This window comes from Suricata suricatta, chromosome 7 (assembly GCF_006229205.1).
Source record: "Suricata suricatta isolate VVHF042 chromosome 7, meerkat_22Aug2017_6uvM2_HiC, whole genome shotgun sequence".
NCBI classification, from domain to species: Eukaryota; Metazoa; Chordata; class Mammalia; order Carnivora; family Herpestidae; genus Suricata; species Suricata suricatta.
Genome location: NC_043706.1, coordinates 119,022,047 through 119,035,749, shown reverse-complemented (window position 1 = coordinate 119,035,749; position 13,703 = coordinate 119,022,047).

Sequence of the window (13,703 nt, the reverse complement as noted above, 5' to 3'; positions counted from 1 at the left end):
GAGGGCATTGTGGTAGATGTGCACTAATCTTAAAATTGTGTTTGAACATGAGAGCTGGCTCTCCTTAGCAGGATTCAGGTGTTGCAAGCAAGGTTTAAGCCACAACAGAATTAGAGAACCATCTTACAGGGAAACCTTTTCTCAGAGGGCATATATTTCAAATCTCTGTTTTCAATTAAAAGAGCAAGCAGGGGCCTGTGAAATACACTTTCAATTTGGGAGAGTGAAGGGGGCTCATGGAGAGTGGCAAGTTAAGGGATGAATTAAATTTTTCCTTTAAAAAAAGAAATCATAAAGTCTATGTTCAGACCAGGCATTAGGAACACTGCCAGCCTCTGCTACTCAGTCAATGGGAAATTTTAATCATAGATCCTTGGGAAATTGACCAGACTACTCATTGTCCCTCACTAGATGTCAAGTATCTACCTGTCATAGAATTTCCTCCACCTTCTTTGGATGCCAGTCTTTGGGGAGAGGTGGGTTTCAGGTAACACTCTCCCAGATGGTGCAAGTACAGGGTGGGCTCCTGGCAGTAAGCATCTCCTTGTACTTTGCATCTTATGTGCCTCGCTGTCCTCATCCTAGTGTTAGCCTGCCCTGAGAGGCACCCAACAATGTCTGAGAGGTCTGAGGTTTAGTCAGTAGAGCCAATCGGACATCTCCCAGGCACATGCAGAAACAGGCGAACACACTGGCTCTGGTATTGCATCAGCTCCTGGAAAAAGAAAATGCTAGTTGCTATGCTTCAATCTCAGCTGTGTAAAGTGACAGTTTACTGCTCTGACCAACAGGTACCTAGAATGTTAGAGAGTGACCCAGAGTCAGCCTAAGCTGGTCTGCCTGTCTGCTTGAGCAGCTGAGAATGCATTTTCCAAGCTGTCTAGTTTGACTATTTCTCAAGTGGCTTATAGATGTCTAGGTTGGTCTTCTAGTAGACTCTCTCTGGAGCATTCTCTCTATTTCTGGCCTTCTATTCCTACTCCAGTGGTCTTGAGACCTACCTCTCTATTCTGTTTGGTGATGTGGCAATGAATGCTGACATTCCTCTGGTCAGAATGCCCACGTGCTGGTTCTCAGCTATGTCTTCTCCATTGTAGGGGATGAAATTTTTCCTGGAAGAGTTCTAGGACCTAATTTCCTCACTTATTGGATTTTGCATATTTAGACAAAGTTTTTCCTTATGATTCCCAGATATGGCTCCTTCTCCTCTACTCCCAAAGCACCTGGCTAATATCTGTTTATTGCTTTCTCTGCCCTGTATCCACAATGCCTGGTCTATACATCTTGCCCTCACCAGACTATGGGCACCACAAGTCCAAGGACGATGTCTCATTTAGCTCTGATTCGAGCACCTGAGAGTTGGGATGTGTCCCAGAAAGAATTCTTAAATGAATCAAGGAGTAAATAATTGAATTTGTTACCATGGAAGGGAATTCATAAAAGTTTTTGCCTGTTTTTAAAGTATTTTTTAAAATTTATTTTTGAGAGAGAGAGAAAGAGAGAGAGAGCAGGGGAAAGACAGAGAGAGAGAGAGAGAGAGAGAGAGAGAGAGAGAGACATGGAATCTGAATTGGATTCAGATTCCAGGCTCTGAGCTGTCAGCACAGAGCCTGATGTGGAGCTCAAACTCATGAACTGTGAGATCATGACCTGAGCTGAAGTTGGACCTAAGCCACCTGGATGCCCCCAAAGTATTTCCTTTTAGTTGGACAGAAAAGTATTCTTCTTGGTGCTCACGTTTCTCCGTACTCAACAAAGAACTGCATTAGGAAGGTGTTGTGGTAACTAAGTGATGGCCAGAGGGAGCATGAAAACAGATGCTGGAAAGAAACATTGTGAGTCAAGCTTAGGTATTTGTTTAGATAATAAGGGGTAATGCCAGAGTTAGTAATGAGGGAGACTAGACAGTTTGAAAAGTACAAAATGAAGAAATAATTGCTAGTTGGGATCTTGCTGCTTTAGAATGTCCGTGAAAATGTTAGCAAACTGTATTTATGTTGGATAAGATCCCTAGACTCGATTATTCCAAATATATTGTAAAATTGTTTTATGACTCAGGATAACGTATCCATGTGGTTGATCCAGGAACGTCGTGATGTGATAGAAGGACTCCACAACGTGCCCCACGACCATTGTCTTGTTGGTTGTTTTTGAGTGAGGCATTTAAGTTCTAGATCAATTTTTGTATAGGAAACAAATAGAATAGACTAAGTGATGCCTATGACCTTTTCAACCTCTAAAATGTTACAATTCTATACTTTTCAGTAGTTTTGAAAAAGACACAATTATTCAGAGTGCTTTTTATTGGGAAAAAAAAAGATCCATACACACTCTTCTCTTCTTCATGAATATAATTTAAATATTTCAATATAATGTGATATATTTTCAATGATTCATATAAAAATATTGATATTTTAATAAATAATCTTAATGAAATCTCAAGATGTGTGAACTGTTTAATTAATTTTTAAACATTTTTTTGGTTTATTTATTTATTTTGAGACAGAGAGAATGGGGGGAGAAGCTGAGAGAGGGTCCCAAGCAGGGCCTGTGTTGTCAATGCAGAGCCTGATGCAGGGCCTGATCCCATGAACTGAGAGATCATGACCTGAGCTGAAACCAAGTCAGATGATTAACCAACTGAGTCACCCAGGCACCTAAAAACATGTTTTGTTTTGTTTTGTTTTTTAAACCTTTACCTATTTTTGAGAGAGAGAGAGAGAGGAGGGGCAGAGAGGAGATAGGATCCAAAGCAAGGGCCTTGCTGACAGCAGAGAGCCCAATGTGGGGCTGAAACCCACAAATTGTGAGATCATGACCTGAGCCGAAGTCAAACTTCACCAACTAAGTCACCCAGGCAAACTTGGACTATTTAATTCTTAACACAATAACTGCATTTTCCTCAAAAACGAAACAAAAATACTTTCTACTTGAAACTCCGCACCATGATGATAGTCTCATTACGAATTGCTGACTGACATTCTGTTAGGGCTGGTAGGAGGGGATTACTCCTGCAGTCTTGAAGCCATAGAAGCTACTTGATGGGGAAAGTGATACGCATGTCCACAGGGCATAAGTAGGTGCAGGACAGGAGGGGAAGACACATCCCTCATATTCAATTCTTTCCATGCTAATTTTCTTCCACCACCACCTCTGTGGAGCCAGAGGAAGACAGAGATGACTTACCTACGTATTACACACAAATTGAAAAACAACAGTTCCCCTATCCCTTCTGGCTCCAATTATTTCCCCAGCACTCCCAGTTGTGAAATTGGGTGACCTTACATCAGACACAGAAGAAAAGAATTTTGGCACTGACTTAAAGAAAAGCTCCTGATGAAAATAGAATGCCTTTTGTTTTATAAAAATGTATAAATTATGTGCACAAAATAATTCTTTATGATCTGACTTGAGTATTAAATCCCATTGATACGTAACACGGTACATTCTTTGGTCCACCAAAGTGTGTCAAAAAATGAGATTTTGCAACTGTCTAAGTGGGTTTAATAATGAGGAAGGTGGTCAGGGCTGGCTTTTCTCTGTTTTAAACTAAGTTTCTGATAAAGACAAACCAAACTTCCCTCCTCTGTGTTTCTCTTCTTTTTTTTTTTTTAAGTTTATTTGAGAGTGACATAGCGCAAGTGGGAGGAAGTGGGGGTCAGATAGAGAAAGAGAGAGAATCCCAAGCAGGCTCCACACTGTCAGCACAGAGCCTGGTATGTGGCTCAAACTCATGAAACAGTGAGATTATGACCTGAGCTGAAACTGAGTCGAACACTTAACTGACTGAGCCACCCAGGTTCCCCTATGTTTCTCCTCTTCCATAGCTTTGGATCCTTCCAGAATACCTATCCTCTCAGTGTAGGGTAGGATGCCTTGAGAATGCCCTATACAAAGGAAACCAACCATTTTGGTGGTTTTACTTATCAGGCACTGTGCTTGAATTCATGATCACCATGAAAAGATATTACTATGAGGTGAGGTCTCCTTGATTGAAACCATAATCTTATGCTTTTGCCTATCTCTGATTAGCCACAATTAGTTTCCAGGGAATTGTGCAACCGATGCAGGATTTTATTTCAGAGAGAGCCTGGGCTATGTATATATTCTTTGTGGACAAATTAGCCCTGAAATCCCAGAAAGTCCAGAGATGAGTCATCGGGAATATGGTTGCCCTGGTACATGAAACTGTGATCAAACTGGTGTTATCTGGTGTGTTAATCAGAGTGTAGCTGAGGTGTAGGTGGCAGATGGAGGAAGAAGGTGGTTTGACAAATGACAGCTGTTAAATTGAAACCAGGGAGGAGCAGCACTCAACTGTGGTCCAATCTGTACCGCCACGTGAGGAGGGGTGCTCTGTTGGCAGTGATAAGCTAATAAGGTCAAGGAAATGAATTGCTTTGGAAGTGTCAAGGTTGGCCAGCATTCTCTCTGAATAATAAAATCTTTACTGCACCATCAGTGCTCATTGGAGATGGAAGGGAGACAGCATTGAGTGAATGCCCAGAGAAAAGCAGAATCAAAATTTTTTAGTGTCTTTATTTTATTTTGAGAGAGCAGAGAGCGAGCGGGGGAGGTGCAGAGAGAGAGAGAGAGAGAGAGAGAGAGAGAGAGAATCTGAGCAGGCTCCAGGCTGAGCAGGCTCCAGGCTCTGAGCTGTCGGTACAGAGTCCAATGAGGGACTCAAACCCACGGCCTATGAGATCATGACCTGAGCCAAAGTCGGATGCTTAACTGACTGAGCCACCCAGGCGCCCCAAGCAGAACCAATTCTGTACACACTTTCCCAGCTAACAGCAGACCATCCCTGAATGCATAGCAAACCCCCTGCTCGAGAAAAATCACAGATGTGCCTTCACCTCTCGCACTTACCTGTATTTTCTACCAACCTCATGATGAGTTTGGTTTCCTCATCTTGTAATACAATGTATTTTTCTCCTTTATTTCTCTTGCGGAGAAAAATATGGAGAATTAGAAAGAAAAGGAGCATCCTAACATTTGCTTAAGATGCAGTCTTAATGCCGGTTTTGGAAAAAGGCAAGCATGAGAAAAAAAAAACTACCAAGGCTGTGCAAGTTTTTGTTGTAGTTTTGTCATCATTGTAGAAGGTACTTCATGCGGGCTTGTAAAGTCATGGTGTTGAGGGAAAGGAAACCTGTACCACTCTTCCAGATCTCCGTCCTGCCCAGCTGAGGAAAGGCAAACTTCTGGGGGAGACGACATAATGACACTCACGCCTTCCTGTGAATTCCATTGCTCTCACCAGCTACTCCTTCAGCTCTAGGCTACCTTTGCGCAAACACAGCCTTCTCAGAAAGCCTTCTTTGATGCATACTCCCTAATGTCCCACCCTCACCTCCAATAAATCACTTTCCTTGCACTATTTCTAGACTTTGTGCATATTTCGCTATATTGAAACCATTGATCTGCGTCGTTTTCATGTCTCTCATGCTAGAATATGAATCCCTAAGGAGAATAGATGGTATCTTGCCTAGCAGTGAATGGCAAATAGTAGGGACCAAATAAATGTATGTTTGACTGGCTGACTGGCTGCACACAATGCCCTTTTGATGGGGCACACAGGCAGCCCGAAAATTTGCTGGTCTCTGAGTACAGGATCTATCACATTGGGATTTCATTTATTTACTGGCTCAATAAGTTTCCCTTAAAGCCAGTTCTGGTCTATTGTGAAATGTCTTTCTCATGAGCCACTTCCCCTTCCAACATGTTAACACATATATACACATAGTCCAGGCAGAAGGTTTCTTGGTGGATGCTAGGCAGTGATGGGGAAATGAAAATACCATATTGCATTAGGGCTAAAACACAGATTTTTTTACCTTTTGAATTGAAATTAGGGAGTTTTTGACAATCAATGGCATCCTACAGTTATGACTGGCAGTGTTTCTTGCTTTCTGAGTCAGCCCTGAAATAATGCATTTTTCAACAATGGCATCTTATATTTGCTAAAATACGGTACTTAGAGAAGAATCTGTACAAGGGGCCAAGCCAGCCCTATACCAGGTTTACGGTAAATTCTGGATATGTTCCAAATTCTACACTGAAAACAAACCAAAAACTGACTTTTGCAGAAGAAAGTGAGAGGGTCAGACTTAAGGATCAGCAAGCAAGGCTCATGTGATGGTCATTGTTACGTCTCTAGCATCTGATCTAGTATATGCATGGAACATGTACATACTTAACTCCCTAAGGGTAATTGATAACAGTTTTTTTAGTATTTCCTGTTTAAGTTACTGGATGTTAAGTGCTTTTTATATTTAAGCTCACTTAATACTCAGGATATCACTCTGTGTGGGAATATGACCCCCATTTTGCAGATGCGTAGAGTGAGGCTGAGAACAGAAAGGTAATGTGCCCTACGTGCTATAAAGAGTATGTGGCAGATCTATGGCTGGACCCCAGTTAACTTGACGTCAACAGCCATGCTCTTGTGCTTTATGCAGGGCTTTCTTCCCAGTGGATGTTGATTATGAATAAGTGGTATTTCTATTTGCTTGGTCAGAGTTGTTAGTTCCCAATTTTCTGTCCAAATTGTTCACTTTCCTAGGCCCCATACACTCCACTGGTCATCAAGTGACTATCTTGGATTTAACATTTTGATGAATATTGCTCAGTTTGTAATAAAAAGTCCATTGGAAAAATATTTTCTCTATTTAATGATTACAGGCAAAATCCCCTAAGAGCCATTTGTGATTATGATTGTGTTGAATTTCACAAATGCAATATTGTGGAGGTAAAATAAATTCATTTTGGGCATCTGACTCTTGATTTTTGCACTAGTCCTGATTTCATGGTTTGTAAGATCAGGCCCCAAGTCAGACTCTGCACTGACAGTGTAGAGATTTTCTCTCTCTCTGTCCCCCCCGCCCCCCCCGCCCCACTCTCACTCATGCTCACTCTTTCTCAAATAAATAAACTTTAAAAAAAACTTAAAGAAAAAGTCATTTTGTAAGTAGCAGGAAAAAAACACAATCGCTCTTTTGTAGGATTATCACCCTTGAGGTTATGTAGAAAAAAATACTGAATTCATTGGTCTTTGATTGATGTCTGTTTTTCTGACTCCAAGACACTCAAGCATAATATTAAGAAAATACTAAGGAAATTCACTTCAGGTACAAGAGATTCTTCTAGACCACCTTTTCCTCTTTGTAGCCATTGCAGAGATCAGAACGAGGGGTGGTGCACTGGCCGCCATGCTGGGCAATGGAAGGAGCACTGGCCTAGGACCAAGCTTGAATGTGCACCCCAAAAGCCTAAAGGGCTTGTTCAAACACAGATTGCTGGACCCACCCCCACAGTCTCTGATCTATCAGGCCTGTGGTGGGTCCTGAGAATTTGCATTTAAACCAGTTCCCAGATGGTGCTGATGATGCCTGTCCAGGCACAACACTCTGTGAACCACTAGCTTCAACATTAGAAGGCCAGAGTCTGGATCCTACACTCTTCACTTTCTTAGCTGTGGTTTAGGAAATTTAGTGACCTGTTTTGACTCCTTAGGAGTAAACTTTACTGTAAACTACCTGTTCTGTCCATTTTTTTTTTTTAGAGGGAGACAGAGAGACAGAATGTGAGCATCAGAGGGGCAGAGAGAAAGGGAGACACAGAACTGAAGCAGCTCCAGTCTCTGAGCTGTCAGCCCAGAGCCCAATGCAGGGCTTGAACTCACGAACCAAGCATGAAATCATAACCTGAGCTGAAGTCGGTTAACGACTGAGCCACCCAGGTGCCCTCCCCCCTCCTTTTTTTTTTTTTTTTTTTGAGAGACAGAGACAGAGCCTGAGCAGGGGAGGGGCAAAGAGAGAGGGAGACACAGAATCCAAAGCAGGCTCCAGGCTCTGAGCTGTCAGCACAGAGCCCGATATGGGCTCAAACCCATGAACAGTGAGATCACAACCTGAGCTGGCGACGGACACTTAGCTGACTGAGCCACCCAGGCGCCCCTGCCCTCTCCATTTTCTAAGACTGGTGTGAAAAGAAATGAAACTAACTTATTTGCTAATTACTTAAAAACCTATTATTGTTGGTATTACTAATATTATTGTGAAAGAAGCTGTAGATTTATGTCACCCCAGACAGCAGCTGGCAGAATTTTTGAGTTACACAAGGCCTAGACGGAAAAGTTTAGATAATTCAAAATGAATATTGTGCCCTGAAACAGCAACTTAGGGGTCCCAGGAACCAGCAGGGAATATAAGCGGTAAGAACACAAGGTTCTGTTCTACTTATGTATTTTCATATCCTGTTTCCCATCTGGAAAATGGGAATGGGAGCACTTAGCTGGGAGGCTTCCCGAGAGGGCTATTCAAGATAATGCATTTAAAAAAGCGGCATACAGTAGGCACTCAGTAAATATTGTCCAATATTTAGATTTTAGGTTGGTAATGCAGCCATTCCATTGATCCGTTCCAGGGAAGTAGCCAATTCCTTGATCCTGAACATCCATATTCTAACTATGCTGCTTTGAATGAGTAATTGGACTCACTGACCTCCAAGGTTATTTCCAACTAGGATTCTAATGTCAGCACAGAGCAAACGAACCTGGCCAGTTGCCAGCAACCAGAACTGTTTTCCTCATTCTTCCCTTATAAGCGACGGCTTCACCACTCACGTCTTTGCCCTGCCCTACCACATAATTGTTAAGCAGACTTTCTGGAACTCCCTAGCAGGCAAAGCACTAACAATAGAAAACTTAAAATTACATAAAGATTGGCATGCAGCACTCTTCATTTACCCCCTGGATTGTGTGACAGTTGAATCAAGTCTAAACCAGAGAATGCATGACAGTGCGGTGAGCCCTCCGTGAACAAACGCCAGATAAGCTCCAGCAATCTGGTCCGGGTGAGTAGAAGTTCCAGGCTTGCAAAACCCTGTAGTTAATAGAAGCAACAACTGGAGTCCAACTGCTGACCAAGTCGTGGAACCTGATACCATGTCATGGGGCTGGAATGCAGCTCGCGGTGCCCTGGTGGACTGACTTTCCTTTTATACCTCATGCAGATGAGAAGTTATTCATGCAGCCTGCGTGTCCTCTTGCACATCACAGGGACCAACACTCTGCCCATTCAACTTGACATCACAGTGAGACAGATGGGTAGGGCATCCTTGAACATGCAGGCCCATTTCAGTGATGGCAAGTGACTGACTCAACAAAAATGGGAGGGAATTTGCTCAGCCTCCCTCATTCTCTTTCTTACTGTGTTTAAGTTGACTGGGTGGGTCACGGGACAGGTGAGGAAAGGTAAAGCATTTCAGTTTGATCTGACCGCATTAGTTGCCTCTTCTGACATTTCCTACTAGCGAATTCGGGAAATAGAATTCTTTACATGAATGCCTATCTTTAAATCTTTTTCCTCATTTTAAGTTGTGAGTGAGATCATTATTTTTTCTTATGGAAATATTTCTTATTGGTTGCCAGATAGTGCACTGTCCATTTTCTAGACAATTTTTTCTCTGACACATGGTAAACTTTTAACTTTTCTGTTTTCTCTCTGCAGCTAGGTCCCAGTTACTTCCAATTCTGAGAACTTTTTCTCACTTTCTTCAAAGCTCTCAGCCTCTAGAGTACTGACTTCCTTTCCATATGATTCATTGCCAGCTTTCACGGTGACTTCCAGATTCATAATTCTCTCGTCTCTTTCACTCAGACAAGCTTTGTTTTCATTCGATCTCAGCCACACCCCAGCAAGGCCACGTCTTACACTTGGTCACAACTCAAATATGCTCCACTTCCAGGAAGCAAATACCGAAATCCCCCTCCTTTTTTCTCACACTCCATTCTTTCCTCTCTCCCTCTTCCCCTCTGCCTTTCTTTTCATCTTTATTGAGACCGCCAGTCCATGGCGCTTACGTTTACCACTCTACCTTCTCCATCACCTGGATTTTATTTCATTGCTTTTGCAGCATCCTGTACCTATTGACTTACCATATCAATTCAGTATCACCTGTGATTCCCTCTGTGCTACCTCTCAAACCTGCCTCCCCTTTCCATTCTTCCTGGCTCTCTAAAGAGCACTTGCAGGGATCTCCTACCTGGTCTCTCTTTCTTCCAATCTGCTCTGCTCTAAACCATATGAGTTACCCTTTCTGAAATGCTTATCCTGATTTTAAAACTCTGAGAAAGCTTGTGTAACTCTTATCCTCCAAAACCTTCTAGTTTTTTTCCAAATCTTGCTCATGCTTTTTCCATCTCCACCTGAAGGATATAATCGGTTGTATTACAGTCCATCTCAAATAACACCTCTGATTCATCCACCTTCACTTGGACTTCTCAAAGTTATGTTTCTATGCTAGCAGTAATGGTTTGTATATTTGTTTTATCTTCCTGCAATGTGATCCTGGGTAAGGCACATGAGCATTAGATTTAGAGAGACATGGGGATAAAGATCCCAGCTGTGGTATTTACCATATGTGCTCATTGTAAGATCATGGGTAAGTCTCTCCATTTGCTGAGACTAACCTTCTTCCTCTAAAAAGGGGATAGTACAACCTCCTTGGTGGGATCATAATGAGGATTAAGTTAGATGAAAAGACTACCATATAAGAGTCACTTAAGAACTATTATTTCTTCCATTCTTCCCCATTCCTTGTGTCTTTGAGGTAGAAGACTATGTCTTACTCATTTTATTTCCCTTGAAATGTCAACAGAGTTTGGCCATTCATAGGCCATCAATAAATATTTACTGAATTTCCATGTCTGTATCATGTGTCCTTTTTTCTTGTTGAAGGTTGGAGCTCCAGTGACTATGCATTTTTAAATCTGCATTCCACTTCCTACTTAATTTTGGTATGTTTGTTTGTTTATCTTAATTTTTTTTAAGTAGGCTCCATGCCCAGTGTAGAACCCAATGAAGGGCTTGAACTCATGACACCAAGATCAAGACCTGAGCTGAGATCATGAGTAGGACGCTTAACTGACTGAGCCACTCAGGCACCCCCATTTTAATAAGCTTAAAGCAGAATATTCTTTTTTTAATTTGTTAAATATTTGTTTATTTTTGAGAGAGAGAGACAGAGCATGAGAGGGGGAGGGTCAGAGAGAGAGGAAGATACAGAATCTTGAATAGCCTCCAGGCTCTGAGCTATCAGCACAGAGCCTGATGCAGGACTCAAACTAGTGAACCATGAGATTATGACCTGAGCTAAACTCAGAGCTTAACCAATTGACCCACCCAGGTGCCCTTAAAGTAGAATATTCTTTATATGCTGAGTATATCCCCTACTGTGGATACTTCTATCTGCTCTATTGAGAAAGACTGTGGCTGGTTGTTCAATGTCTGGCCTGGAGTAAGGAGACTTTTGTGTTTGTGAGAAGAAACTCAGTCATAATTATGATATCTGAGTATCTTCCTTTTTGGGTTATTGTCTCGGCATGGTCCAGGATGGTTGTGACCCACCATGCCCTCTCCTGCATGCGGAGCTAATATGAAATAAGCTGGGAAAACTGATTCACACTCATATGTAGAGGATCCCTGTTACAAAAATCTAATGAAACTACAGAATTCCTGGCAAAATAAATGCTTCTCTGGGGAAACACAAGGCTTCCAGCTCAATGCTTATTAAAGGTATTATGATGGAGTAGGAAGTTCATTGACCTTGGATTGGAAAGGCCTTTCACTCAATCTCAGCTCTACTGCATATTAGTTGTGGAGCCTCATGCAGGCTACTCGGACCTCTTTTGTCTATAAAAGATGACAGTGCACGGCATCACAAGTTGTCATGAGCACTCAATGACACACACCTAGAAGCAAGCACCCAGTGGCGTGCATGGCATATTCAGAAAGAACAATTGACAAATGCTAGTTAAGATGTCAAAGAGTATAGAGAAAATTTTCATTTAAGAAAGACCTGGCACCATTTGTAGACATAAATAGTATCTATTGTGTTGTCATCGATTATCCATGGTTTATGTGTCACCTTGGCTGTGCTTTGATGCCAATATATTAAGCCAAACACCAGTCTAGATGTCACTGTGAAGGTATATTTTAGCATTTACATTAGTAGACGTGGAGGAAAGCAGATTTACTCCCCATAATGTGGGTAGGCTTTGTCCAATCAGTCGAGGACTTAAGAAGAAAAGATTGAGGACTTCTACCTGCTTCCAGACTAGAGCTACAACATCAGTTCTTCCCTGGTCTCCAGCCTGCAGACTTGCTCTACAGATTTGGGACTTGCCAGACCTCACAACTGTGAGAACCAGTTCTTTAAAATAAATCTCTCTTTATGGATATATACCTCCTATCAGTTCTATTTCTCTGGAGGACCTTGGTTTATACAGCCTGCCTTGCTCACTACATGGTAATTAAATGTCAGGAACTATATCCAACTCATTTTTATATCCTTATCTCCTAGCCCAGTGCTGGATATATGGTAAATATTCAAGCTTATTGAGCTGAAAAAGAATAGCTCACATTCATATCTTGTAAAAATTGTTACATTAATCAGGGGCTCTGTAAGGATGCAGGTCTGATTCAGGCTTCCCCTGTACTTAAAGGTCAAGGTGCCGGCTTCTCCGTATCATTGGCCAATGAAAGGGGGCACATTGCCCAGGGAAGGAGGGACAACTCTTGTGGCACCCAATCAGCAGAGGCCAGCTAACACCTTTGACCTTTCTAGGGGCGGGCCTAAAGATGGAGGCTAGTCAGCCCCGCCCTACATGAGGGTCTTAGTCACACCCTGCGTGAGGGTCCTGGGCCTACTCTGATTGGTTGATACTCTAAATGTTGTGATTCACTCCCCCTACTGCCAGTATTGATAGGGGGTAGGGAATGGATCACTGTAACTGTGTCATCATTTCCTGTAACGCCCCCTTCCTAAAAAAGCCCCTACACTGCCATGTTTGGAGCTCCCTCTCAATGTGGCCAGTGGGTTGGTGGAGTCTGTGAGCCTGAGCTTAAGCCTGTAATAAAGCCCTTTGTTTTTGCATGCGTGACTCGATCTCCCTGGTAGTCTCTGGTTCCTTTTGGGGTGATATGGGAAACTTGGGCATAACAGCTCTACTTAGTGATTCATTCATCAAATGTTTTCCAAATTACCATCCTTAACACTGATGATGCAGAAAGAAAAGACAGAATGCCTCTTCTCGAGCAGTTGTTTAACGGTGGGTTGGAGTGGATGGGGCTGGTGTCTAAATGGAGGGTAAAATTGGACCCTTGGGGACCAGTGTATCCAGGTGAGAGAGCATGAGCGCCTGACACAAGGCAGGGGCAACTGGAAGAAAGAGGAAGGGATGAAGTCAAGAGAGATCTAGGATGTAGAAATAGTGGGAATAGTGAGAAACAGGAGAACAAGTGTCTCCCATGACTCCCTGGCTTCTGTCTGAGAAGACATGGGAGGAGCAGGATTTCTCATCATCTTATCTGATCCTACCATTCCTCAGCATCATGAAATACAACCCCCTCCTTTCAGGGATGCAGACATTGAGGCTGAGAGGGAACAGATCAATTGCACCCAGTGCCATAAGTCAGGAGATGGCAGAACTGGTATCAGAATCTCGGACCGTGTTGTCCGGCTACGATGTCCTCTCTGCAGCTCCCATTATGCAGCCTGGCAAACTCCCTGGGCAATGAGGAGTGAGGAGGGGGCCCCAAAGTGTTGCTGTGACTTCTCTGTGATGTAATCTCACTCTCTTGAGTGGTCAGATGGCAAACCAGCCTGTCATCCCACCTGGATGTACAACTGAACTT